The 25526-nt window shown below is 42.6% G+C and overlaps 1 protein-coding gene across 11 annotated transcripts in view; it reads left to right on the top strand.

Annotated features, from left to right (window-relative positions):
• MAP2 (microtubule associated protein 2) overlaps positions 1-25526 on the top strand; it is a 249525-nt gene that overhangs the window by 103804 nt on the left and 120195 nt on the right. For 10 of the 11 annotated variants that reach the window (XM_056535275.1, XM_056535273.1, XM_056535274.1 and 7 more), the window contains exon 3: positions 13201-13263. The gene's annotated coding sequence lies outside the window, so the exon portion shown is untranslated. Of the gene's footprint in view, positions 1-12867; positions 13057-13200; positions 13264-25526 lie in introns of those variants that run through there. The other variant, XM_056535272.1, reaches the window with a different exon arrangement.

Here is a 25526-nt window from a genome sequence, read left to right as displayed (position 1 = left end):
AGATGTGTCAGCCAAAAATAAAAGAGAACAACTTTATTATTATTCTTGCAACACCAGTAACATTTTACCATCCTATCCTGTAATCAAAGAATGGGTTGAAAAGGATTGGTACAAACCTGATAGGAAAACAGAACCAGGGGCCAAACGTAAATCCATATATCAGTTGGATCCGACAACTTCTGGATCATGAGGGGCACCATCTAAAGTGGACTTAGCTGCTACACATTTATCTAAATAGTCGCTCCTACTCTTGGAAAATTCCTCATTGCTCTCTGACCTGATAGAGTGTAAAGTGTATACTGTAACTAAGAAAGCATACTAGGCAGTGGTGGCAGCCTCTAAAGTGGCTACTGCATCTGTTCCGATGGCAAGGGCCTTGCGTACATGGTTGAGTCAGCTAAGCCTTGACGTAGAAGAAGGTGTGCCAAGAGTAGAGCTACTAAAGAGTATAGCTTAAATAAAAAGTACTGAATATCTATGTGACAGCCCATTAGATATCTTGAAATTTACATCTAGAAGCATGGAATCTTCCAATTCAGTAAGAAGTGCATTTTGGATGAGGCAATAGCCAGAAGATGTGCCATCAAAGAATTATTTAATTCTCTCCTGTTTTATCTCTCCTTGCTCTTTGACCCTTTACTTAATGAAATTCTAAAGAAAAAGACCCTTTAAGACCTCTAGAAGGCAATATAGATGCTGACCAAGAGACAATTTAATTTTCATCCTTCAGGAAGATGCCAGTTCAGAGGAACACAGGATACTAATTTCACCTGTCTTAAAAAGCCTGCTGTCTCCAAACATCACCATTGGGATGCCAGTCATCACTCCCCTCCTGTGGTGGAAAGACTTTTGGGATGCAGTTTTGCACCAATTTGGTCTTTATGGTCCTCAGCTGTATGGGTATCAGAAACAATTGCAAGAGGCTACTCTCTGGAGCTGAAAAAAGTACCTTTGGATTGATTTGTTTAAAAAAAAAAAAGAATCAAGTTCTAAAGAAACAAAATTCTCAGTTTATTTTGAAAAAAAAAAAAAAAATCTGGTGTTCATGATTGACACACAGAAGATGCGTCTTTTTCTTTCCTCCAGCAACGCTCCCGAGTCTTGTCACTCCTGTTAAAACTTGAGTCTTGTCATTCCTGTCAAGTTCACTCAGCAATGAGCATTGTAGGGCAATTGCATTCAATCATAGAGGCAGTTCCATGGGCAAAGGCCCATATCCAAAAACTGCAGTCTTGTATATTGAGACATTGGCAGAAGACGTCATAAGATCTTGACACTCTCATATCATTACCTCTTTCCCCTAAGAAAGATCTTAAGTGGTGGCTCCATCCAAATCGATATCTACAGGGCATTCCTCTAATTCCTCCCTATCCACAAGTCTTCAGCACAGATGCATCTGGGTGGGGGTTGGGGTGCCTAGGTTAGAAGCGCAAAAGGTTAAAGATTTCCTTACTGAAATCTTGCTTTGCTGGAGTCCATAGGCAGCACAAATATACCTCCTCCCCAATAAAAACTACATATTACTGCATACAGTACGAGTGTGTCTCTTCCTTACTGGGACTTCTAAGGGCTCTCCAGGTGGTGATGATTGAAATAATTTTGTGTATTGAATTGCTAGATACATGCTCCTGTTCAGGTTAAAAAGGTTCATTAACCCATTTGTTGTGCTGCCTACAGACTCCAGAAAGTTAAGATTTTGGTAAGCAAATCTTTAACATTTGCTAATGCAAGTAGACTAGCATACTTTCTCTAAGTGTATCCATACCATTTCTGACAGATTATCTATTTACAAGTGAGACACCAGTTCATTTATCTAAACATTCTACAATCTAATTTTTCTGGATTTTGTAAAGGTTGTGTTATTTTTCTTAACGTATTGTCTATATGGGAAATATAGTAGAGGGATGTGCCACATTGCTTCCTGAGTTTTAGGCTTTTTACTAATTAAAAGTCTAATGTGTCAGATTAAAGGGGTACTCCGGCCCTAAAACATCTTATTCCCTATCCAAAGGATAGGGGATAAGATGTCTGATCATGGGGGTCCCGCTGCTGGGGACCCCCGCAACCTCTCATGCAGACACCCACCTGTGGCAGCTGCCCAGATCGCTCCGTGTCTGAAGGGTCACCACTACGGGGACGGAGTTTTGTGACGTCACGACTCCACCCCCTTGTGACCCCATGCCCGAACCCTCAATGCAAGTCTGTGGGAGGGGGCATGATGGTCATCTTAGGGCTGGCGTACCCCTGTAAGAATGCCAAAATTGCATGTGTTGTGTAGAGCTGTTTTGCAGTCAGTTCTGTTTATAGACAGGTGGCAGAAAAGAATCATACACTACATTTTGATGTTCCATCTCAGGGGTATTGCTAGAATACTGCAGGTAATATCCTGGGAACACTTTTGGCTTACTGAGCTTTATGATCAATCATGCCCTTCCTGTACCCTATACATGGACGCAGCTATATTAACACATAGCAAAACTGTGTGCCAATAGTGTGTTACGTGTGTGCAATATCCATTTATATGGATACACCTTAATAAAATGGGAATGGTTGGTGATATTAACTTCCTGTTTGTGGCACATTAGTATATGTGAGGGGGAAACTTTTCAAGATGGGTGGTGACCATGGCGGCCATTTTGAAGTCGGCCATTTTGAATCCAACTTTTGTTTTTTCAAAAGGAAGAGGGTCATGTGACACATCAAACTTATTGGGAATTTCACAAGAAAAACAATGATGTGCTTGGTTTTAACGTAACTTTATTCTTTCATGAGTTATTTACAAGTTTCTGACCACTTATAAAATGTGTTCAATGTTCTGCCCATTGTGTTGGATTGTCAATGCAACCCTCTTCTCCCACTCGTCACACACTGATAGCAACACCGCAGGAGAAATGCTAGCACAGGCTTCCAGTATCCGTAGTTTCAGGTGCTGCAGAATGGGCAAAACAAAAATTGGAACAGGACCTTCAGTTTACGCAGAAGATTTTGTTCAGTGATGTGGCAAACTTTTATGTGAATGGTGAAGTTAACAAACAAAACCACCGCTATTGGTCTGACACTAACCCACATTGGATAGATCGCTCCAAGACTGTTGGAACACACAAATTGATGGTATGGTGTGGTATATGGAGTACAAAGATAGTGGGGCCATTCTTCATCAATGGAAACCTCAAGGCCACTGGATATGCGAAATTGCTACATGATGATGTGTTTCCCTCTTTATGCACTGAATACGAGATGTGCAGCACCTGAAACTACGGATACCGGGAGCCTGTGCTAGCATTTCTCCTGCGGTGTTGCTATCAGTGTGTGAAGAGTGGGAGAAGAGGGTTGCATTGACAATCCAACACAATGGGCAGCACATTGAACACATTTTATAAGTGGTCAGAAACTTGTAATTAACTAATGAAAGAATAAAGTTACGTTAAAACCAAGCACATCATTGTTTTTCTTCTTCCCAATAAGTTTGATGTGTCACATGACCCTCTTTCTATTGAAAAAACAAAAGTTGTATTCAAAATGGCCACCATGGTCACCACCCATCTTGAAAACTTTCCCCCCTCACATATACTAATGTGCTACAAACAGGAAGTTAATATCACCAACCATTCCCATTTTATTAAGGTGTATCCATATAAATGGCCCACCCTGTACTCCACTACAATGTGTGGAAAAATATTTGGAGAAGCCTACAAGCTGGTGTTAGGCTAGGTTTTGTTTTTTTTATCTGGCAGTTTTTGGAGATCTGCCACTGCAGTTTTTGAGCCAAAGACAGAAGTGTATTCAAAAGGAATAGGACATAGAAAGGAAAGACTTACACTTCTCCTCCCTTATGGATCCACTTCTGACTTTGGCTCAAAAACTGCAGTGGCAGTATTCCAAAAACTGCCTGAAAAAAAACAAGTGGAAACCAAGCCTGACAGAGCACTACAGTATCAATGCACATTCTGTTGTGTATGGATGCTTTATAATAAATATTGTGCTCTATGTAGACTATTGTAGAATACAAAAATACAAGAAATTGATGCCTTGGTACTACTTCTGCTCCAGCCTTTCAATAGATGTTACTTCAAATACCAATAGTAAAGCCAGTTACATGATGTCACCAGGATGTCCTTGTGTTACACTTAACAAACCGTGTGCTGTGATTTGGTTGAGACAGGTAAATTTTTCTGCAATGTTTTCCCTCATTACACAAAGAACATTAGCTCCTTGTTCACAGATGGTGAGGCCGTGTGCAGTTTAAAACTAAACCTTCCACTCCCAGTGATGCCTGGAGTGCATTGGCACACTAAAGATTTACGTCTTCCATGAAAAAGGTGGTGGCTCTCCACAGCTGACTTCTCTTAAAGTAGACCAAGACTCCTTCTAACCATTGTTTTAGATTGTTAAACTTTTATGCAAATATAAAATGGTAAAATGTTATTACATTAGGTCACCTTAAAGGGGTATTCCAGGAAAAAAAATATTTTTATATATCAACTGGCTCCAGAAAGTTAAACAGATTTGTAAATTACTTCTATAAAAAAATCTTAATCCTTCTAATAATTATCAGCTGCTGAAGTTGAGTTGTTCTTTTCTGTCTGGCAACAGTGCTCTCTGCTGACATCTCTGCTTGTCTCGGGAACTGCACAGAGCAGAATAGGATTGGTATGGGGATTTGCTTCTACTCTGGACAGTTCCCGAGACAGGTGTCATCAGAGAGCAATTAGACAGAAAAGAACAACTCAACTTCAGCAGCTCATCAATACTGAAAGGATTAAGATTTTTTAATAGAAGTTATTTACAAATCTGTTTAACTTTCTGGAAAAAGTTGATATATATATATATAAAAAAGTTTTTTTTCCTGGATAAGCCTCAACTTTGGAAATATGTTCTTGGATTTTGACCAGAAGCTAAAAAGGTTTAATGATAGAAAAAGTTACAAGATCCAAGTACAAATGCTAATATATTAGCCTAAAAACCATCTAAATAGAGAGCTAAATTCATTATATATACATTTTCAACAACACATTCACTGCAGCACTCCAAAATACGAAAAATGAGGCTAGTTTTTTTTCTGGCTTTTAAAAAAAAAAAAAAAAAAAATGCCAGAAAAACTGCAACTGATTATACCCTTTGTTTTTTGCATTTTTTTTTGTGTGTGTGTGTGTGTGTGTATGTGTTTTTATTTGCGTTTTTGCAACAAACAAACAAAAATGAAAAAGAAAATTGGAAACCTAGCCTCAAAGAGGTTTATCCATTAAATGTGCAAAAATTGCATCAGTTTAGTTCTTCCCAGAACCTTTCTTAAGCCTTGTGAAAGGTTTAGGAGAGAATAAACATAGCCATTTTTGCACATTTGATAGCATAAACAAATTGGGGGTTATTCATCAAGAGTGGTGTAGGTGAACGTCTTTTTACCCCATTAATTCATGTGGAGGAAACTGTGTACCTGCACCAAATGTACTACATGGTGCAGGACAAGTGATAAATCCGGTGCCGATCACATTTCTTACTTCAGTACTCCACGTTGTATGGTGATTCCTCTGCGACTTTTTGTGCGACTTTTTATCCCGTGCAACAAAATGTGTGACTTTTTAATAATGCTGCCAACAGTCAGTTCTGTAAGCCAAGTCAGGGCTGGTGTAGATTTGTGCCTAACTGAGCGCAGTTGCGACAAAATATGCGACAATCTGAAAAGTCGCATTTCATGAATTCCTTACCATTGCATGATATCAACTGAAATCATGACTTGGTATGTTCCTTTAGGGAAAACCTTCTAAAGCAAAAATCGCAATGAAAAGTCTCAAAACAGCATCTGAGACAAACTGTGAGACAAATGTACACCACAAAACCAGGGTAAAACCAATGATAAATTCCCCCCATTTATTCTTCCTTCCTTGGAGGTTTTTTTTCTGGCTTTTTTAGGGAAAACTGCCACTGCAGTCAGAAGTGTATTTAAAAGGAATGGGAAATATAAGTCCTTCCTTTAAAGGGGTACTCCACTAGAAAACATTTTTTTTATGCCTGAAAGTTCAACAGATTTGTAAATTACTTCTATTAAAAAAATCGTAACCCTTCCAGTACTTATCAGCTGCTGTATAATCTTTTCTTTTTGAATTTCCTTTCTGTCTGACCCCAGTGCTCTCTGCTGGCACCTCTGTCCATGTCAGAGCAGGATAGGTTATGGTGAGTTGCTCCTACTCTGGACAGTTCCTAAACTGGACAGAGGTGTCAGCAGAGAGCACTGTGGTCAGACAAAAAGGAAATTCAAATAGAAAAGCACTTCCTGGGGAGCATACAGCAGTTGAAGTACTGAAAGGATTAAGATTTTTAAATAGAAGTAATTTACAAAGCTGAAGAGTGTATGTGATATAAATATAATATTTATATTAACCAGTCCTCTAAATACTATAGATGAAGAATAGATAGGAGATAAGAGATGAAATGTATATAACAATTTATTAATGGATAATATATGTCGTCACCTTCAGCAGGGCCCTTGAGTGGGGTGAACGGCAGTATAATTTAATATGAATGGGATATGTTAAAAAATAAATAAAATATTAGCAATAAAAGCAATAAGGTAATAAAATGCTCAAAAGTATCACAAAAGTGTCAGTTTGTCCATTGCACTTGATCCCCTAGTATTGTGGTTCACCAGTCTTAATATTGTACTATATCTGTAGGTGATACAGTTTATGTATTTGTATACTTTTTGTATACTTTGTATTCAGTTCTTTGGTGGTGCAGTTTTAGATACAGTTCACTGGTGTGCTAGTGCCAGGTAGCAGAATGTCTTAAACAGCGCTGTGGTACTGTAGCGCTTGTAATGATGGTCGGTGCACAGCACCACTCACCCTCCGCAGGATATACTTCTGCCCGGGCTGGTACGGCTGGTACGGCTGTCACGGCTGGGTCCTGTGCTGGGGACGGCTGCATCATATGTTCTGCCCGTCTGTGTGGAGGGTGAGCGGTTCTCCGGCAGTCTGTGGGTCCCGGGCTGGCACGGCAGATGTCCGGTCTGTAGCGGTATTGACCAGGACTCACGCAGGTAAGCCGGGGCTGTGGAGGTGAATCGGAGCTGGGTCGGAGAAGGCGTTCCACGTGTGTGAACGCGGCACTATGTGCGCGCGTGCTGCAGTGGTCTCCAAAGCGGGGGTATCCAGCAGTTGCGAATGACAAATGTCATAAGGTAATTTTGGCAGTCTGGGGGTTGTTGTGCAATAGCGTATATAGTATATATAATAGGCTAGACGCGTTTCAATGTCTCGGACATTTTCTTCAGTAGCATAAGGTATCTCAGAGATACTTTTGAGCGTTTTATTACCTTATTGCTTTTATTGCTAATATTTTATTTATTTTTAATCATATCCCATTCATATTAAATTATACTGCCATTCACCCCTCGCAAGGGCCCTGCTGAAGGTGACGACATATATTATCCATTAATAAATTGTTATATACATTTCATCTCTTATCTCCTATCTATTCTTCATCTATAGTACTTTAGAGGACTGGTTAATATAAATATTATATTTATATCACATACACTCTTCAGTTATAGGCCTTTTTGGGTGAAGGTAACACTGTTAACCTCAAGTACTTATATCTTTATCTCAGGTGAGCTACACATACTATTCATAATTTACAAAGCTGTTTAACTTTCTGGCACCAGTTGGATTAAAAAAAAATGTTTTACAGTGGAGTACCCATTTAAATTTCCAATTGCTTTTGAATACACTTTTGGCTTAAAAACTGCGTGGAAACCTAACCTAAATGTGTTTTTGGAGCTGCATGCATGACATTTCCACCTTTAAAACAGCTTTTTACATGTTGGCACATATATATATATATATATTTGTATGATTGGGGATTTACTGTTGTTACTGCCAAAAAAGAAACTGCAGAAAAAACTACTAAAAGAAATGATCCAAGTGCAAGAAAAACACCTGAATATTTGAAACACATTTTGCTTGTAAAATGAGATGTTTTTTTGCAGCCTCAAAATGCACTGAGGGGAAATTTACTATTTTCATGTGCCACATTTTTATCCCCTGCGCCAAAGCTACATATCATTTACTATTGTTCTACACTACTCAGGCGACACATTTTAGAAGGATTGATTACTAATAAAAAAAATCCTGATCTTTGTTGAATCTGTATTTGCACCTGACGACAATGACAAGTCTTAGTGCAGCATTATGACTCTAAAAGAATTCCAAATAGCCCAATTTATTCTCAAATTTTAGTCCGTGAAACATTCATGCAGTGCTACAGCCTATGGGCCTATGGGGTCAGAACATATGGGGCAAGAGAGGAGACCTATAGAATGGCTGAGATTTATAGTCCTCATGCCGGTGTACGGCTTGAGGAAGTGCAAAAGGAGCGTGAAACGTGTCCTGGTCACGTCCCCTGCCTCCACTGGTGACTTGCTGCCTGTCAGTGTCAAGATTCTTGAATAAAGTGATGTTTGGAGGGTGAGTGCTGTCCCGTCTTCTGTTTTAGCATATGCACCTTGTGTAGTGTCATGGCTGATGGTGTTTGGGGTGTCTTTGATGGATGAGTGCAATGATGAGGCCAGTCCCTGGCATAAACTGAAACAAATCACTGTTCTTTTAATGAAGAGTTAAGCAGTATCATCCAGATAAGAGGCACAGTGTCTCTAAGGTAACAAGAGTTGGTCCTCTTTACCCTAGACCTCTTTACTCTTATATACTACACAAAGTACCAAGTTGACAACAATGTAATTATAAAAAATAGCTTTTATTAAATACCAATTTAAAAATCAGTATCTCATTAGGGTAATATTGTATACCAGATTACAGACATAAAACATACCAGGAAAAGCACCAGCTACTATATTACACACCAATAATATCAGAATCTTCATCTGAAGCAAAAACCAACATTAAAAAGTATTGCACATCGGCTGGGTATAGTGGGAGACGCAATCCTCTTCCCCAATGGGGGTTACTACCATACTCCACCTGCCGCTCAACTAAGTGATAGAGAATGTTATTGCTTTCCCATATCTGTGGCTAATGCTGCGTCTGGACTCCCGAACACACTTTCGCTCCTTCCTCAGGGAGCTACTGTTACTGTGTTCCTACTGTGTTTCCCTCTTTAATCTTGTCCGTGTCCCTTGTCTTTCTCTCTGACATAGGCGGTTACTGTATAATAGTAGAGGTAGGAAAGCACTCCACCTGTCTCTATCAGGAGGGTGCAAAACTGTATACTCCTTACTATTTTCCAACCCACTCACAGAACAATTTTAGGGGAAAATCATAGGAGGAACATTAGTTGGCTTAGAATTCTTAGCAAGAGCTGTCCTCTTTCCAAGCTGTCCTTAGCTTTTTTCTTCTGACAATCATCTCTTCTCACATGAAGAGATTGACTTGCCCACCTCTCAGCAGAGAGAGGCTGAAGCTCACTAAAACTTCCTCTTCCTCTCAGTAGAGAGGTAGGACCAAAACAAGCCCCTCCCTTCCCCCTGGATGGTTCCTAACAGAGAATATATATTTTTTTTACCTTTAAGTGTTCACAGCCATACATGGTACATAACAATTACATTAATATGTACAGAGTAAACCATGAAAAAAACATTAGGAACAGGTACAAAAAAAAAAAAAAAAAAAGCGTATATATCAAAAGTACTTAGGTGTCAGACAACATCCAACTATGGACCCCACAAAGATGCCAGTGGGGCACTGAACAGGCCAACAATTGCCTGTAACCCATTTAGATGGTGGGGACTATACAGTAGCCTGGAATGACCATTGAATTCCTACCACTTATGTTTTATGAGAAGGGGTCTATATCCCCTGAATACACTATTTTCTTATTGAGCAAAGTCCATTGTACTATTATCTATGTATAAGACTATTCTAAGAAAGAAGGTGTCTGAAAGTATATGTTCGATTACACCTGGGTACATGTGCACTACACTGTTTAGGTGCTTCAATTCTTTTGTTTAAACCCTGTTTATCACTCTCTAAGTAAACAAGCTAAAATGATAATTTACACACAATATAATCATTGCTGATTCTCTGCTCCACTTCAGCACACTCTTATAACTTCATCTCTGAGCACAGCTTGAAGTTAGATATTGAAGAATTGCTTTCAGAATACAGGGAATTGAAAACAAGACATGAAAAACTACATCTGTAACTAAGAGTTGAATAAATATTTTAAGCATATGAAATACTGTATAGCTATCAATCCACATGGATATAAAAGGTAGTTATATTTGTAAACGTTCAGAACCATAACATCAAGACACATTGGGCCACAAGGACATCCTGCCTAACATTACTCAGTTGTGTACCTGAATGGGTACCGCACTGTCGTTGGCCTTGTTATAAGGAATGAACAGGTAGTACTCAAAGCCAAGTTTCATCTGTTTATACAGTGAAAAGAGAAAATACAAAGTGCACTTTAGTTTGTATATTTTAGGATGTCTACTGATTCTAGGCAAGATGTCATCATTGTTTTCATTTGTTTGGATTTTCATTGATTAAGTACATGACAAGTTACATTTTAAAGTACTGATTCAATTTCCAAAATTAAAGGGTTTTTCCAATTAATAGCCTTACCTCAGTATAGATCATTAATCGCTAATACCCAGTAGCACCGCCAATCAACTGTTCTGCACAGCTACAGTGCCCACCACACAGAAAACTGAGCTGAAAGCAGTTGACACAGCGGCCCCTACTCATTGAATGGAGCCAACTGCGTTCGGCCCCTTTCACTGTATAGTGCAAGTTCAGTGGCTGTGCTAAACATCTGATTGGGAAGACTGCTGCATGTTGGCATCCTATTTTCCTCTCATGGGGATAAGCCATCAGTTGTATTAGCCTGGAAAACCCATTTAAGCATGAATTAATCCCAGGAGCAAGCAGTTCCCTAATTTGGGGAGGGGGGGGGGGGGGGTTCTGTTGGATGTCTAGCTCTTAAATGAGACCCTGTCATCATATTCATGCTGTTACCACAAGTCATTGGGATTGTTCCTGGTGGCTTTTGACTGCCCCGCCAGCATTGATTGGTAGATCTTTCCCTATACCCAAACAGAGAGAGGTCTATCAAAAATAGCCTGACAGAAGCCTATGGGGGAACACACTGATGGCTCAGGTTCCAGGCAGCAAGAAAGTGATGAAAGGTTCCCTTTAATGTGTGGTAACCCACAGTGTATGGCGGGACCATGGGGTGTAGGTGGAGGGGCAAGATGGTATTAACCCCTGGGGCAAGGTGTAGTTAACCCCTAATGTTCGTGATGCCAGAGTGGTTTTTGGGTACTGGAACCACACAAACGGTATCTCCACTATTCCAATGGCTAGGTAGTGAAAGGAGAGTCCACAACCAGTTATAGTTTAACAGAGGCTTTACTGAGTTTAGATAGATGGTATTATTTTCTCAGCTAGGCCAGAATCCCAGAGAGGTGGCCAGGAACACAGAAGGACCTCGCAGCTTGCTGGGACCAATTAGACTTGTAATAGACTTTAGATAATTATCTTGAGGCTTGACTTTAGACTGGACTTGACTATGGGTAGTGACAGCAGACTTACTGGACTTACTGATTTACTAGAATGACTGCAGCTTTGCAGTCTTCCGGGTGCTGGTCACTAGCACTGAGGTATCTGGTGTTTGCTGTTCCTCAGCAGGGAGCATAAGAGCTAAGAGAGATAATTTTAATGGATGCCCCTTATATAGAGGGGGGGCTGAGCCAAAGCCCATTGGTCAAGCTGCGGGTCATAGGTTAAGCTGGTGCCCTCTGGGTAACATCATGTGACAACATAAGATAACATGTGACATTCCACAGGTCCTTCAGACATCTCACAGGCCCTTTAGACTAGCTATACATTAATACACTGACTATAATCCTATGACAATAAATGACACTTATAATAACAGCAGGGGTGACACTGCAGGAGAGCCCCCAGGTACTCAACCTGACAGGGCCTAAATATAGTGCAGGACCATGCCCTGTACTGGGACATCACAAATGTCTGGCCTGTTTCCTACAGTTTACAGGAATATGTCCAACCCTTTAAGAGTATATTAGTAAGTAGTTTTACTAGCAGGGACTAGACACAAACATTGGACTGGACAACATAGTGTTAAAATTTCAGGATTATCACTTTCCAACAGTGTCACATCTATAGAATCAAGAGTGGTCCTTAGCTCTGTTGACTCCTTTCCAGACCATAGCTTAAATGTGATGAGCAGTAATGTCAAACGCTGATAGGGATTGATGGTACTAATATACTCTTTCAGGCTTAGCAAAGTTGCTGAGCACCATGTATTGTAGCCTAGTTTAGTGGAATGTAGAAGCCTTTGTCTTGTGACTCTGTATTGGAAGAGAAGGCACTACGACACCCTGATCTGGAGACGTGACTGGCTTGATGCAATTAAAATGCCTGTCAGGTAGTTGATGCTGGAATCTTGTGACAAGCCGCTCTATATGGACACCAGGGCAGCCTCACAGAGAAAGTGAGCGATGACGCGTCTCTTGTCTGCTCTTCCTTCTAGAACATTCCAGATCTAGAGGCGAACATCTTCCTATTCTTTCATTACTATGATCATTCTATCTGTTCTGCATCGATTAACCCCTCATTCCCTGACTGGTTTCATTTTTTTCAACCCAACCACCTTATTTTTAAATCCTTTCCGATTCTTTGTTTCCATCAGCTTCCCCTTCCATCTTAACACCTGCTCATTTACCCATCATTCGCCTCTTTTTCTCTCTTGTTCTTACGTCCCTCCTCCCCTTCACCAATATACATTTTTTTCTCCTCTCTTTCCTCCACTGCTTCTCCTTTTCTCCCCAACCCCCTCCTCTTTTCCGCCCTCCCTCACCCCCTCTCTTCAGTACCACTGCAGGCTTCTTAGAGACAGGCTGGTGGCTCACACAGTCCTAGGCAGAGAGCTGGTGGAGAGAAGGGAGGGAGTGAATAAAGTGTATCGCAGCCTCTGTATTTCACATGAGGCTATTAACCAATTCTGCCAGTACCGTCTTCCTAAGCATCAGCTGAATTAAAACAAAGAGCATTATGCTGCAGTGCCAGGGAACAGAAGGTGTGTTAAATCCAGATCGTTGTTGTCTACCGAGCTTCGCATAGCACAGGGAGGGCATCTTCCCAGTGCTTTGTACAAGATAAAAAAAAGAAAAAACCAAAAGCTAACATCTTGCCCTCTTGTTCCCTTGCTTTATTTCTCCAGTTCCTGCCTGATCCATCCTTTTGTTCCTGCCTTTCAGTCCTGCTCCACCATCCGGATAAAGAGGTATTTATACCAGTGCTTCACTATCTATGTAACTTGCAAAATGCTATTGTTATTGTGCTGATAATGGGCAATCCATTATGCCACCTCTACGGTAACTTATTTCTGCGAGCGTTTCCTATTAGCCACTTTGTAGCTTTTAAGGCCTCCTAAATGCCTTGCAAAAATATAATGACTCTTTATACTACAGCCAATATGAATTAACACTTTAGCTTCCGGTGGGGAATACAGCAAGGGTCTAGTATGTCTTATTCATTATCCTGCATTGTCGTAACCTTTGCATACAAGACAAGTGGGGATTTTTCCGGTGTTAACCCTTTCAACAGCAAGCCGCGTTTGCGTGATGTCAGCAGTGGAGGTGTTAACTGATGCTGTATTCTGTTGTCATTGACAGTTGCTCTGTCACTAATGTTAGAGGTTTCTCTCTTGGTTTTTTTCCGCTGCATCATCCATGTATTGCAGGAATAGTAAAGGTGCAGACAGATCTGGCTGCTGAATCAGCAGCTTACACTAGGCCGTTCTCTCCAATGGACTATCTGTATATGCAAAATCTGCACATTCTCTGAACAATAAAGCTTAATTCATATTGTATATGATGATATATATATATAACACTGTGTAAGACATTATTAATGGTTTGTATTTGCCTATTTATGCAATATTTTCTTTTACATGGGGCTTGTATAGGGCCCTAATGCTTAAAGAAATTGGGTATTATTCATGATAGTTGATGGCTTTGTATACCGGAGAAGTATGCCGATTTTTCATTTCTTTGCTGCATACATGTAAATTCCATTGTACAGATTATTACAGAATTAATGCAGTAAATATTGTCCATGGAACCTTAATCTATTTCAGGTGCTATGCCAAATCATAATGAAATACTGTACTTTATTGCAATATATTACTAAATTACTTAAAATAATAACTGCATGATCTGTAAAAATCGTAGTGGTCATATAGGCATTCCATTCTAAAACATATCAGTAGGTAGATCCTTACTGATGTATGTTACGGCATTCTAATAAAGGAGAATATTTGGAGAGATTTGCATCAAATTTTAAAAATACACGTCCTCTAATAAATCTGGGGCATTGTAGACTCTCTAGGAGTAAAAAAAATATAATCTACCCCCATTCATAGTGCCAGAATTTGTGCCTTCTTCTTAATAAATCTGACTGTAACATTGAGGCCACGCCCACTCATGGTTGTCCACGCCCACTTTTCCATTTCTCAGTATTAGCATTGGACTAAAGAGATCACAATTTTTATGCACAAATTTGTCACATTTTGGGTTTGCTCATTGTAATCTGCTTAATAAATGTGTGCAAGTGTAAAATGAATCTGGTGGGTGATATAATATTATTAATGTACTAAGAAGATCTGGAAAAAAAAAAAGAACAATACATTCACCATGCAAAAAATATACAATAGTTATCTAATTGTAAAGAGGCTCCAGGAATTTGCTGATCCGAATCCTATGTCTTATGGTCGAATAGTGCACAAAACCTTTACTATAGGACATTCATATCATTTGTCCACACTGGCCATGTGACTAAAGCACAACATGCATTACTTGGGTAGTCTAGGTCTATGTCAGTAAATAACAGTAGGTATATATTTGATGGATGGTCACGCTGTCATAGTTCAAAGTCAGTCATGTACAGTAAAATGCCACACTAAGCTCATAGACAGCAATGCATAAGCTGAATCATTTTGCCATAGCTATTCTACAGGTAATACACTAAGTGTACTTACTATTTAATAAGACTCTCTAGTTTCTAAAACGTCTACAGTGTCTCGTTCTTACTATTCTGCAGCCAGATTAGTTTGCTTAAAGGGGTACTCCACCCCTAGACAGATGTCTGATCGCGGGGGTCCTACAGCTGGGGATCCCTGCAAAATAGCATGCAGCACCCACCTGTATCTGCTTCCAGCAACGCTAGAGGTTCTAGCTCTCGACCACGGGAGCGGAAGATCATGACATCACGACTCCGCCCCCGTGTGACATCACGCCCCGCCCCCTCAATGCAAGTCTATGGGAGGGGGCGTGACGGCTGTCACGCCCCCTCCCATAGACTTGCATTGAGGGGGCGGGACGTGACGTCACACGGGGCCGGAGTCGTGACGTCACGATCTTCCGTTCCTGTGGTCAGGAGCCAGAACCTCCAGCGTTGCCGGAAGCAGATATTGCAGGGACCCCCGCGATCAGACATCTTATCCCCTATCCTTTGGATAGGGGATAAAATGTCTAGGGGTGGAGTACCCCTTTAAAGGAGCTTTCTAGGCAAATATAGTACTTCCTTTGCATTAAAAAAAATGACAAGCCTATAAACGTACTTACATATACGTACTTTCCCTGCAACCGTCCCCCGCCACCCCACCGCTGTCAAATCTTCTATTGCCTGCTGCGTCTCTATTCTTTCTGCCAATGGCATTTTGCGCTCCAGGATCTGCCTGCTCAGCCCAGTGATTGGCTGAGTGGGACCAAAATGTCAACAAAAGGAGGAAAAACATGACAGGCAAGTATGTGAGATTCATTTTTTTTATTTTTATGTATTGATAGAGATATATTTAAATATTATATTTACCCCAAAAAGCTGCACATGCACATTAGATTAATTTCAGCCAAATCTACCAATTGTGGCAGGATCCGATGACCATTGAATATATACGGGACTCTGGTCTCTGCCCGGATTGCAAATTTTGGGGGGAGAGAAGGGTCATGCATATTGGATTTTAACCCATCCTGGCCAAACCTTGTATGGTTTTCTTATAGGAAACAATAGATTGTGTTTAACTTCATAGTAAAATTAGATCTGGTAAAGTTTAGGAATAGTGTCACTTAAATACTGTAACTATTGAAGGACACACTTGAATTTTTATGCACTTAAAGCTATTTAAAAGAGTGCATACCTCAAATACAGAAAGTCATCTGAGTTGAAGAATGTGTAACCCCTGCCTCTCCATGCTACTACAATAGCTACTAGATAAACATAATGAAACAAGTGTCTTTTCAATTAGATTGACTTCCTCTATACTTTGTCCAGTGTAATAGAACTGGGTTATCATAATCTTATGGTCAATCAAATTATAAGTTCTATAGAATTCCTCGGAATCTGATCCTTCCAAACGAAATTGTGCATAAGTCATAATTTACATCAGATTTCTTAAGTCTGCAGTTAGCACCTCTTAGTGGCAATTTTAACACAACCACAAGTGTCTCAGTGAATATATTCACTGTGGAAAGAAAGCAGATGATAAGTGTTAATTATATCCAACACCAGCAGTCAGTAAGGAATGATGTAGCACTTTTAGATTGCTGTTGTCCATGTACAAAAGCTCGTCTAAAAAGAATTTTCATCTTTTATTACTTTACTGGAGTAACATAGTTGATATGGATAAAAAAAGATGCCAGTCCATAAAGTCCAAACTGTAATCCTACAGCATTGGTCAAGAGAAAACTATACACTCTTTGAGGCAGTTGGCAAATTTATCATCTTCAGGGGAGAACATTGCTTCTAAAGATGGAAATTCAGGGGCCGGTTTTAGACTTAGCGTGGCCTTGGGCAAAATCAAAAGTGGGGCCCCAAAAGTCGTAATAGTGCACTAACCAGTTGGTCAGTTTTTTGGTCAGTTTACCATAAAAAAATATCGAAAAAGAAATTGAAAAGTCCCATCAAAAATGGTACCGATAAAAACTACAAATCACAGCGCAAAAAAGGACCCTCATACATCCCCATATACAGATATACAGAAGATGACGTGCAGCTGGTAACTTACCATGCCGGCCAGCACGCGTCCTCCTCCTCGATGCTCCACTCTGCTGTTTCTATGGGCGCACACACGGGACGTCAGTGAGGTACCTGCGCGCGCTACCTCCCAGCGGCCCCTGCATTTTTAAAGTTAACACGGGGCCACAGAAAGGTAACCGGGACATCCTTGTGTCCCGAAAAGATCTTTTGGGACACAGGGATCTCCCGGATGTGACAGGGGGCACCCTGCGGGCTGCTCAATGGCTGTTCCCCCCCCCCTGGATCCTCCACTGAGCAGCCCGCAGGGGACCCCCTGGGGGCCCTGGGCATGCGCCCGGTTTTCCTCGCCTTAATGCTGGCCCTGCTGATCAGTGCCTCATGTAGTTGTATCTGTGGTCAGTCCAAAAAACAAGCAAACCCTTAATTCTTTGCTGGTCCAATCACTTATGAGCTTTGAACATCGATCAGTGCTCCTCCTACATAATAATCAGCCCATGTTAATGGGCCTTTAAGGCCAAACACTTTGTTGTTGGTCATATGTCCATTCAGCTGACAGCTGTTTCTCTTGACCTCCCCATACACATGTTCGGCATGGCCAAATGTTCGTGTTCTCTGTGGAGAGTGGAAGGGATAGGACACAGCGAGGCAACTCTGACAGTCGTTTATGTCTCTCAGAGAAATATTTTTAGGCAGTTGAATTCAACATGACCTTTCTCTCAACCAACATCATCTGTCGGTAGAGAGTTAGAAGGCTGCCATACATTTTAGACATTCGGCCAAACCGCCAAAGTTGACCAGTTTGGCTGACTTTTGTCTAAAGTGTATGGACACTTATAAACAGATTCCATTCAACAAAGCTTTATTCTTGTTTGGCTAATACCTATCTAGCCTATCTTCTTAAATCCCATCTTGGATGTTTTTTTTAATATTCATATTATTACTAGTCATGCTGACATTCACCATTGGTCACCCCTCCAGTTTGTGGGATGTATTTTTTCCTCTAATAACTCCTGTTTGACAGCCAGTCATCAGCGCTTCCATGGCGTACACTGCGCTGACTGGGCTACGGCGCGTCCATGTGACCCCCGTACCTATCAATACGTCAGAGCAAGCAGGACGCGATCTTACACTCTGCGCCAAGGCGCATCCACGTGATCCCGCCCCTTAGTAATGCTTCATAGTTACCTCGACGCGAACGCACTCTCCTCCTACAGCGGATCGCTTCCGGCCCACATGGCCACTGCGGCTGTTCTTAACTTCTTTATGCAATAAATACTGTTCATATTACTTATATTTATGCTTGTACCCTATCTGATATTTATTGTATGTATGATTGCACTACTCATCATGTATTATTGTGATTTCTAAGATCTGTGTGACCTGTATTTGTGAACATCTGCATGCTACTCCATCTTTATTTGGCACCCATTTTTAGACTATTTAAACCTGCACTGTTTGGAATATGTGTATGCTGATCTGAGGAAGGGAGGGCTCCTCCAGAAACACGTCATCTTCATTTTATTTGTTATTATCTTCAATAAATGGTCCTACCCAGGACTGACTTGATAAAACCTCTGGCTTCTCATCCATTCCTATGAGGCTGCAGCACCTAGCGATCTCCAAGGGTCTTGTTCTTTTCTACGTATTTAATTTGCTATCCAGGACCTACATCATATGTTCCTGTGACCCAGTGGCTCAGCAGCAACTCCACGGATCATGTACCCCATTTGTTTGGGGCATTTTGCGCTTTTTACTTTGTCCTGAGGTGGGCGGCCATCTGATTGCCGGTTGCCCCCACACTATTTTCTATTGGTTTACTAAGGGTAGTACACGAGGCAACGATAGCGGTCTCTTCCTTTTTCTTATTCCTTCAGATAAATCTCATAATGGAGTTTTCTATTGCCATCTATTATTTGGCTTTGTTACTTAGTCTTTCTTCGCTCCTGTTTATGGCCTCAGCTTGCCATGATTTTTCTTTCTTTTTTGTTCCTTTGTTTCTATCTTGTGATGGCTTAGTGACAACCTGCTGGTTTGACTGGAGAGTTTCTGAAACATCAGTTTTGTGTATCACTTGACATATACAATCGAAATCCACTTTATTGAAAAGCTATGGGACAGATTTTTCAAAACCTGTTTAGAGGAAAAGTGAGGCCTTTGAAAAATAAAAGAAGCAATCTAATTGGTGGCTGTGGGCAATTGCTTCACTTTTCTTTTGAACAGGTTTTGATAAATCTCCCTATGTCTGTCAAAGTGTACATGAATACAAATACTGAACTGAAGTTCACTGTTAGAACCCATATGTGCATGGCAATATTAATTAATAATTAAGTAGCTTTATAACACAAAACTATCCATTTTTTTCTTTTATTTTAATATAAGGTTCTTTTGGTCAAATTATGTCTATTGTCACGTGAACCTTGTACTATTCATTCCATTTGTTTAATATAAATGAAAATAAAGCACATGATCATTAATAGCCATTGGCTCTTTACAATCATTTTTTTCTTTGATGATGTAACAGGTACAGTGAGGCACCTAGAAGTAAATAATAAAAGTAGACAGAAGAACCATTGCCCACACTATCAGTCTTCAGAATTTTCTGCTACAAACAGGCCTGTAGAAATCATGCAGAGAATATAAGAGTTGATTTGGCAGATTCTTGTCTGAGAAATGATTAAGAGTAGAGATGAGCGTATCGAAGTTGACGAACCCGAATTCATTACGAATTTCAGGAAAAATTTGATTTGCAAGGAATATCTCAGCGATTCTATCGCACGAATTGCTTCATTAAACTCCATTTTACAGCGTTCCAGGCTATTGGGGACCTAAGATGGCGGATCCACATGTGAGTACATGGGGCAGGGGATTATGGGAGGGCGGGAAACAGCGGCGTGAATGAAGGTAGGTGGGCTGACCCTGAATCACATGTGAGATGCAGCCTATCAGTGTTCACTGACCCCTGTGATGTCACAGCCCCTATATAATCGGCGGCCATCTTGCCTCTCTTCATTTCATCTATGCACTCAGATGGAGAGGACGGGATTGCGTGTGTGTGAATAGCTCATACCACAGCGTTACACTGCAACTGCTAGTCACATCAGCATTAGGGAAAGGCAGGAGTGCAGAGTGCTGTGCTGTTACACTGAGAAGGATCATTGATTGCTAAACCTCCTATTCACGTTATTGAGCATTGCAGCAGAGAGGGGCAGATAGCTGTCAGCTGCCTCATACAGATCTCCAAGCTGCCTGAACTTTCTGAAGCATCTTATCGCCTCATTGTTCAGCCCAATTGAGTTAATTTTTATTTGCTCCACAAATCTTCTGCTGCTCAGAATTGTGTGACAGAGTGCAATTTAGGGTTTAATCCCTGGATTTTTTTTGTGGTGCTGCACTGTTGGGTCCTGCTGCTGTTCAGAAATATGTGATTGTTCAGTTGACTGTATTGCATTTGCACCATTTTGTACCTGTTAATCTGTCAAGGGGCTGGCTACATACTGTGCCAGTCCAAAAAATACTATTCACCGGCTGTTTTTTTTTTTTTAAAACAGTTTTTTCTGCGTATAGTTACGCATATATAACTGCCCTCATCAGTGCATACCGCATAGGTACATCCAAGTATTGTACCATTTAGTACCTGTTAAGCTGTCAAGGTGCTTCATACGGTCAAAGTCCTAACAATAGTATTCACCGGCTGGTGTTTTACAAAAATACAGAGTTTTTTCTGCTAATAGGCATATTACTGCCCTCATCAGTGCATACCGCATAGGTACATCCAAGTATTGTACCATCTAGTACCTGTTAAGCTGTCAAGGTGCTCCATACCGTCAAAGTCCAAACAATAGTATCCACCGGCTGGTGTATTACAAAAATACAGAGTTTTTTCTGCTAATAGGCCCTCATCAGTGCATACCGCATAGGTACATCCAAGTATTGTACCATTTAGTACCTGTTAAGCTGTCAAGGTGCTCCATACCGTCAAAGTCCAAACAATAGTATCCACCGGCTGGTGTTTTACAAAAATACTGATTTTTTTTCTGCTAATAGTTAGGCATATTACTGCCCTCATCAGTGCATACCGCATAGGCACATCCAAGTATTGTACCATCTAGTACCTGTTAATCTGTCAAGGTGCTCCAAACCGTCAGAGTCCAAACAATAGTATCCACTGGCTGGTGTTTTACAAAAATACAGAGTTTTTTCTGCTAATAGTTAGGCATATTACTGCCCTCATCAGTGCATACCGCATACGTACATCCAAATATTGTACCATCTAGTACCTGTTAATCTGTCAAGGGCCTATATACTGTTCAAGGACAGCCGTAAGTAATCACCTACTGCTGTTCTAGACAAATACTGTTTAAAGAGTAGTGCAGCGTATTGTAATATCCTCATAAACGCACTAAGTATGTCAGGCAGAGAAGTGCCAGGACGTGCACAGAGGAGTGGCAGAGGCCTAAATACTTCAGGCAGAATTGGCAGCAGACTTGGGGCGAGTGGCAGCAGGAGTTGCAGCGAGAGGCCTGAGCTCCCGTTATCAGCCAGCGGTCGTGTCTCCACCAGCAACCCATCTGCCGTCGTCGATTGGTTAACACGCTCATCCACATCATCACAAGTGACATCTGACACCCCCAGCCAACAGTCGGTGGGTTCCTCAGACACAACCCTCAGTTGGCATGGCCTGGGAGCAGTCCGTGTCCTCCCATTGCCTTTGTCCTATGCTGTTCCCTCTCCTAAAGAAGTATCTTATGCTGTGGGTTCAGCTCCATTATTTACTGAGGACGATCCAATAGAGGACAGTCAGCAGCTACTGGACAGCCAAGAAGAGGAGGAGACATGCGCCGCTTGCTCCACTAGGCGGCCAAGTAGTGATGCGGAGAGTGACGTGGGAGGCGGAGTTGCAAGTGTTCAGGGTCCTGAAGCAGACACTGTTGGGGAACCTGAGGAGGACATCAGTGACGTGCACACAACTGTTGATGATGATGAAGCCGATCGCAATTGGGAACCGGGTGCAGAAGGGGCTTCATCATCATCAGGAGAAGAGAGTTGCAGGTTGCCCTTGAGGCAGCAAGGTGGTAGCACAGTTGGCAGTCAGCGCGGTGGCAGTAGTGGAAATTCAGGAGCCAAATTTGCCCGGGGGAGACCACCTGCTTCGCGGCATCCTACCTTTCCAGGAGGTAGTGGAACAGGGGTTCCTGGAGATGGCGCCAGAAGCAGTCAATTAGTGCGGACTGCGGGTGGGAAAATCAGCTACTCGGCGGTGTGGACGTTTTTCATAAGGCATCCGGAGGAGGTTCACGTAGCCACATGCAAGGTCTGTCGGCAGAAGGTGAAGCATGGCCAGGGTCCCAATGTCGGCACCACGGCCCTGCATCAACACATGTTTTGCCACCATAAAGCAGCCTGGGAGAACCGTGGCTCCGATGTAGTGGTCCAGCCTGCGGCATCACCCAGTGGCCATCCACTCCCTCCTTCATCCAGCCAAGGCTCCACCACCTCAACCGAAGGGAGCTGGATGTCAAACCCTCCTTCTGTCGCTCCTGCTTCTCCAGGTTTTAGTCAGCCATTCCGCCAACAATCCATCGGCGAAGCCATGTCCAAGAGACAACAGTATGCGCCCACTCATCCAACGGCGCAGAAGTTGAATGTGCTCCTGTCCAAGTTGCTGGTGTTGCAGTCCCTCCCTTTTCAAGTGGTGGACCCTGCACCTTTCAGAGAATTGATGGCTTGTGCTGAGCCGAGGTGGAGAGTCCCAAGCCGTAATTTCTTTGCGAAGAAGGCAGTACCAGCCCTGCATAAGTTTGTACAAGAGAAGGTGAGCCAGTCCTTGAGCCTGTCGGTGTGTTCAAAAGTGCACGGCAGCGCCGACGTGTGGAGCTGTATCTACGGGCAGGGACAATACATGTCTTTTATGGCTCACTGGTGAAATGTGGTTCCTGCACAGCCATAACAGCAACTTGGACAGGTCACACCGCTTCCTCCTCCACGCTCTCGCTCACAGGCAGTTGGTCCTGTTACAGTGTGCAACGCCGCCTCCTCATCCTCCACCGTGTCCTCGGCCTCCACTGAACGTCCAAATCTCGGTGGCCCTTCATCGTACCATGTGTGTAGGGCACGGCGGTGTCAAGCTGTTCTTCACATGGTTTGCCTTGGCGAACGGAGTCACACAGGGGAGGAACTGCTAAAGTTCATTCGTAAAGAAATCCGAGTATGGCTTACTCAACGAAATCTGGAAATGGGAACCATGGTGACTGACAACGGGAAGAACATCGTGTCCGCGCTGCGACAAGGAAGTGTGAAACATGCGCCCTGCATGGCACACATGTTGAATCTGGTTGTCAAGCGCTTCCTCAAGTCTTCACCCCATTTGCAAAACATCCTGAAAATGGCAAGGAAACTGTGCATGCACTTCAGCCACTCGTACACCGCCAAGCACACCTTCCTTGAGCTGCAGCGTCAGAACGGTATCCCACAACATAGTCTTATTTGTGACGTTGCCACACGTTGGAATTCCACCCTCCATATGTTGGACAGACTATACAAACAAAGAAAAGCCATCACCGATTTCTTGATGATCCAAGCAGATAGGAGTACTCCCCAGTGTAACTTCAATGTGAACCAGTGGCAGCTCATACGTGACACCTGCCGTTTGCTGAGGCCCTTTGAGGAAGCCACATTATTTGTGAGTCGCCTGGATTATGCCATGAATGACGTAATTCCACTCCTACATTTCCTACAACAAATGATTGAAACCATGGCTGGTCACTGCAATGGAGACGTTGCGCCTACATCTCCAGGCTACATGGGCCCTGTGGGGGCTGAACTGGAGGAGGAGGATGATGAGGGGCCGAGCGGAGCACAGTTTAGGTTGGATGAGATGGTCGGTGTTTCTAGTCTTCGGACAGGAGAGGAGGAGCAGGAGCAGCCAGAGGAGCTGGAGGGTTATGAGGAAGTTGAGACAGAGGACCCAGACACACCGCGGCAGTATGCAGTGGAGATGGAGGCAGGTAGTCCCTCCTGGATCTCCACCTTATTAGACCCTCGCTACCGTCCCAAAATGGGGGCCTTTTTTACACCCACTGAGAGGGAGGACAAACTGACCTACTACAGAGAGTTTCTACATAGTCAGTTGGCTGATGACTATCTGCCACATGGTCCATCCACTCGCAGGTCTGACTCGGGGGGCCCTCTGCGCCCTCTGGCAGGAGCAGTACCAGCTCAATCAGCAGAAGCCTGAGTCTACAGTCGCTGATGAGTAGCTTTCTTCACCCGCATAGTGAAGCAACTCATCAGCAGCAGGTAGACATGGAGCAGGACCTTAACCAGCAGGTGGTGGCATACCTTGACATGGCCATGCCAACAACCATTGAAGATCTGCTGGGCAGCCAAACTTGATTTATGGCCACAACTAGCAGAGTTTGCCCTGGAAAAGCTGTCCTGCCCGGCCAGTAGTGTGCCATCAGAGTGGGTGTTTAGTGCGGCCGGGGCCATAGTCACCCCAAGGCGAACTCGTCTGTCCACTAAATATGTGGAGAGACTGCCGTTTGTCAAGATGAATCAGGGATGGATCAGCCAGGATTTCCAGCCACCAATGCCAGATGGCTCGGAGTAGATTGACCATGCTCCTACAACAAACATTTCTCAATTATGGTTGGTTATGGAACCCTCTGGGGCAGACCTGGGCATTGTATGGCCCACTTGCCATATACGGCCCTTTGATTGGCTCTGACCGGCCCGTGCTGACTGGGGGACAACTCTGCTGCCCAATCTGGGGGACATCTATGCTGCCTAGTCTGTGGGACATCTATGCTGCTAATCTGGGGGACAAATATGCTCCTAATCTGGGGGACATCTATGCTGTCTAATCTGGGGGACATCTATGCTGTCTAATCTGGGGGACATCTATGCTGCCTAATCTGGGGGACATCTATGCTGCCTAATCTGGGGGACATCTATGCTGCCTAATCTGGGGGACAACTATGCTCCTAATCTGGGGGACAACTATGCTCCTAATCTGGGGGACATCTATGATGCCTAATCTGGGGGACAAGTATGCTCCTAATCTGGGGGACAACTATGATCCTAATCTGGGGGACATCTATGCTGCCTAATCTGGGGGACAACTATGCTCCTAATATGGGGGAAACTGATGCTTCTGGCCTTGGGCCTATAATTTTTTGAAGTTTAGCAGTAGCTAAATACATGCTTAATGCAAATGTCAACATTGATCTTTAAATGTAAGGGGTTATGAAACCCTCTTGGGTACTGCGAATGACTGCTCTAGAATCATTCTGTGTCTTTCAGGAATTACGTGCCTCCCTGGTGCCTCAGGCCTTGGGCCTATAATTTTTTGAAGTTTAGCAGTAGCTAAATACATGCTTAATGCAAATTTCAACAATGATCATTAAATTCTCGGCGCTCTGCCAGGGCCTTCTCCTACCCCGCCAGGGCCTATCCGAGGACCTCACTAAACCATCCAATTTTTAGTAGAGACATGCGGTGTGTACAAAGGGC

This window comes from Hyla sarda, chromosome 8 (assembly GCF_029499605.1).
Source record: "Hyla sarda isolate aHylSar1 chromosome 8, aHylSar1.hap1, whole genome shotgun sequence".
NCBI classification, from domain to species: Eukaryota; Metazoa; Chordata; class Amphibia; order Anura; family Hylidae; genus Hyla; species Hyla sarda.
Note: the sequence above shows the minus strand (reverse complement) of the source record. Positions and strands in the feature narration are given on the sequence as shown.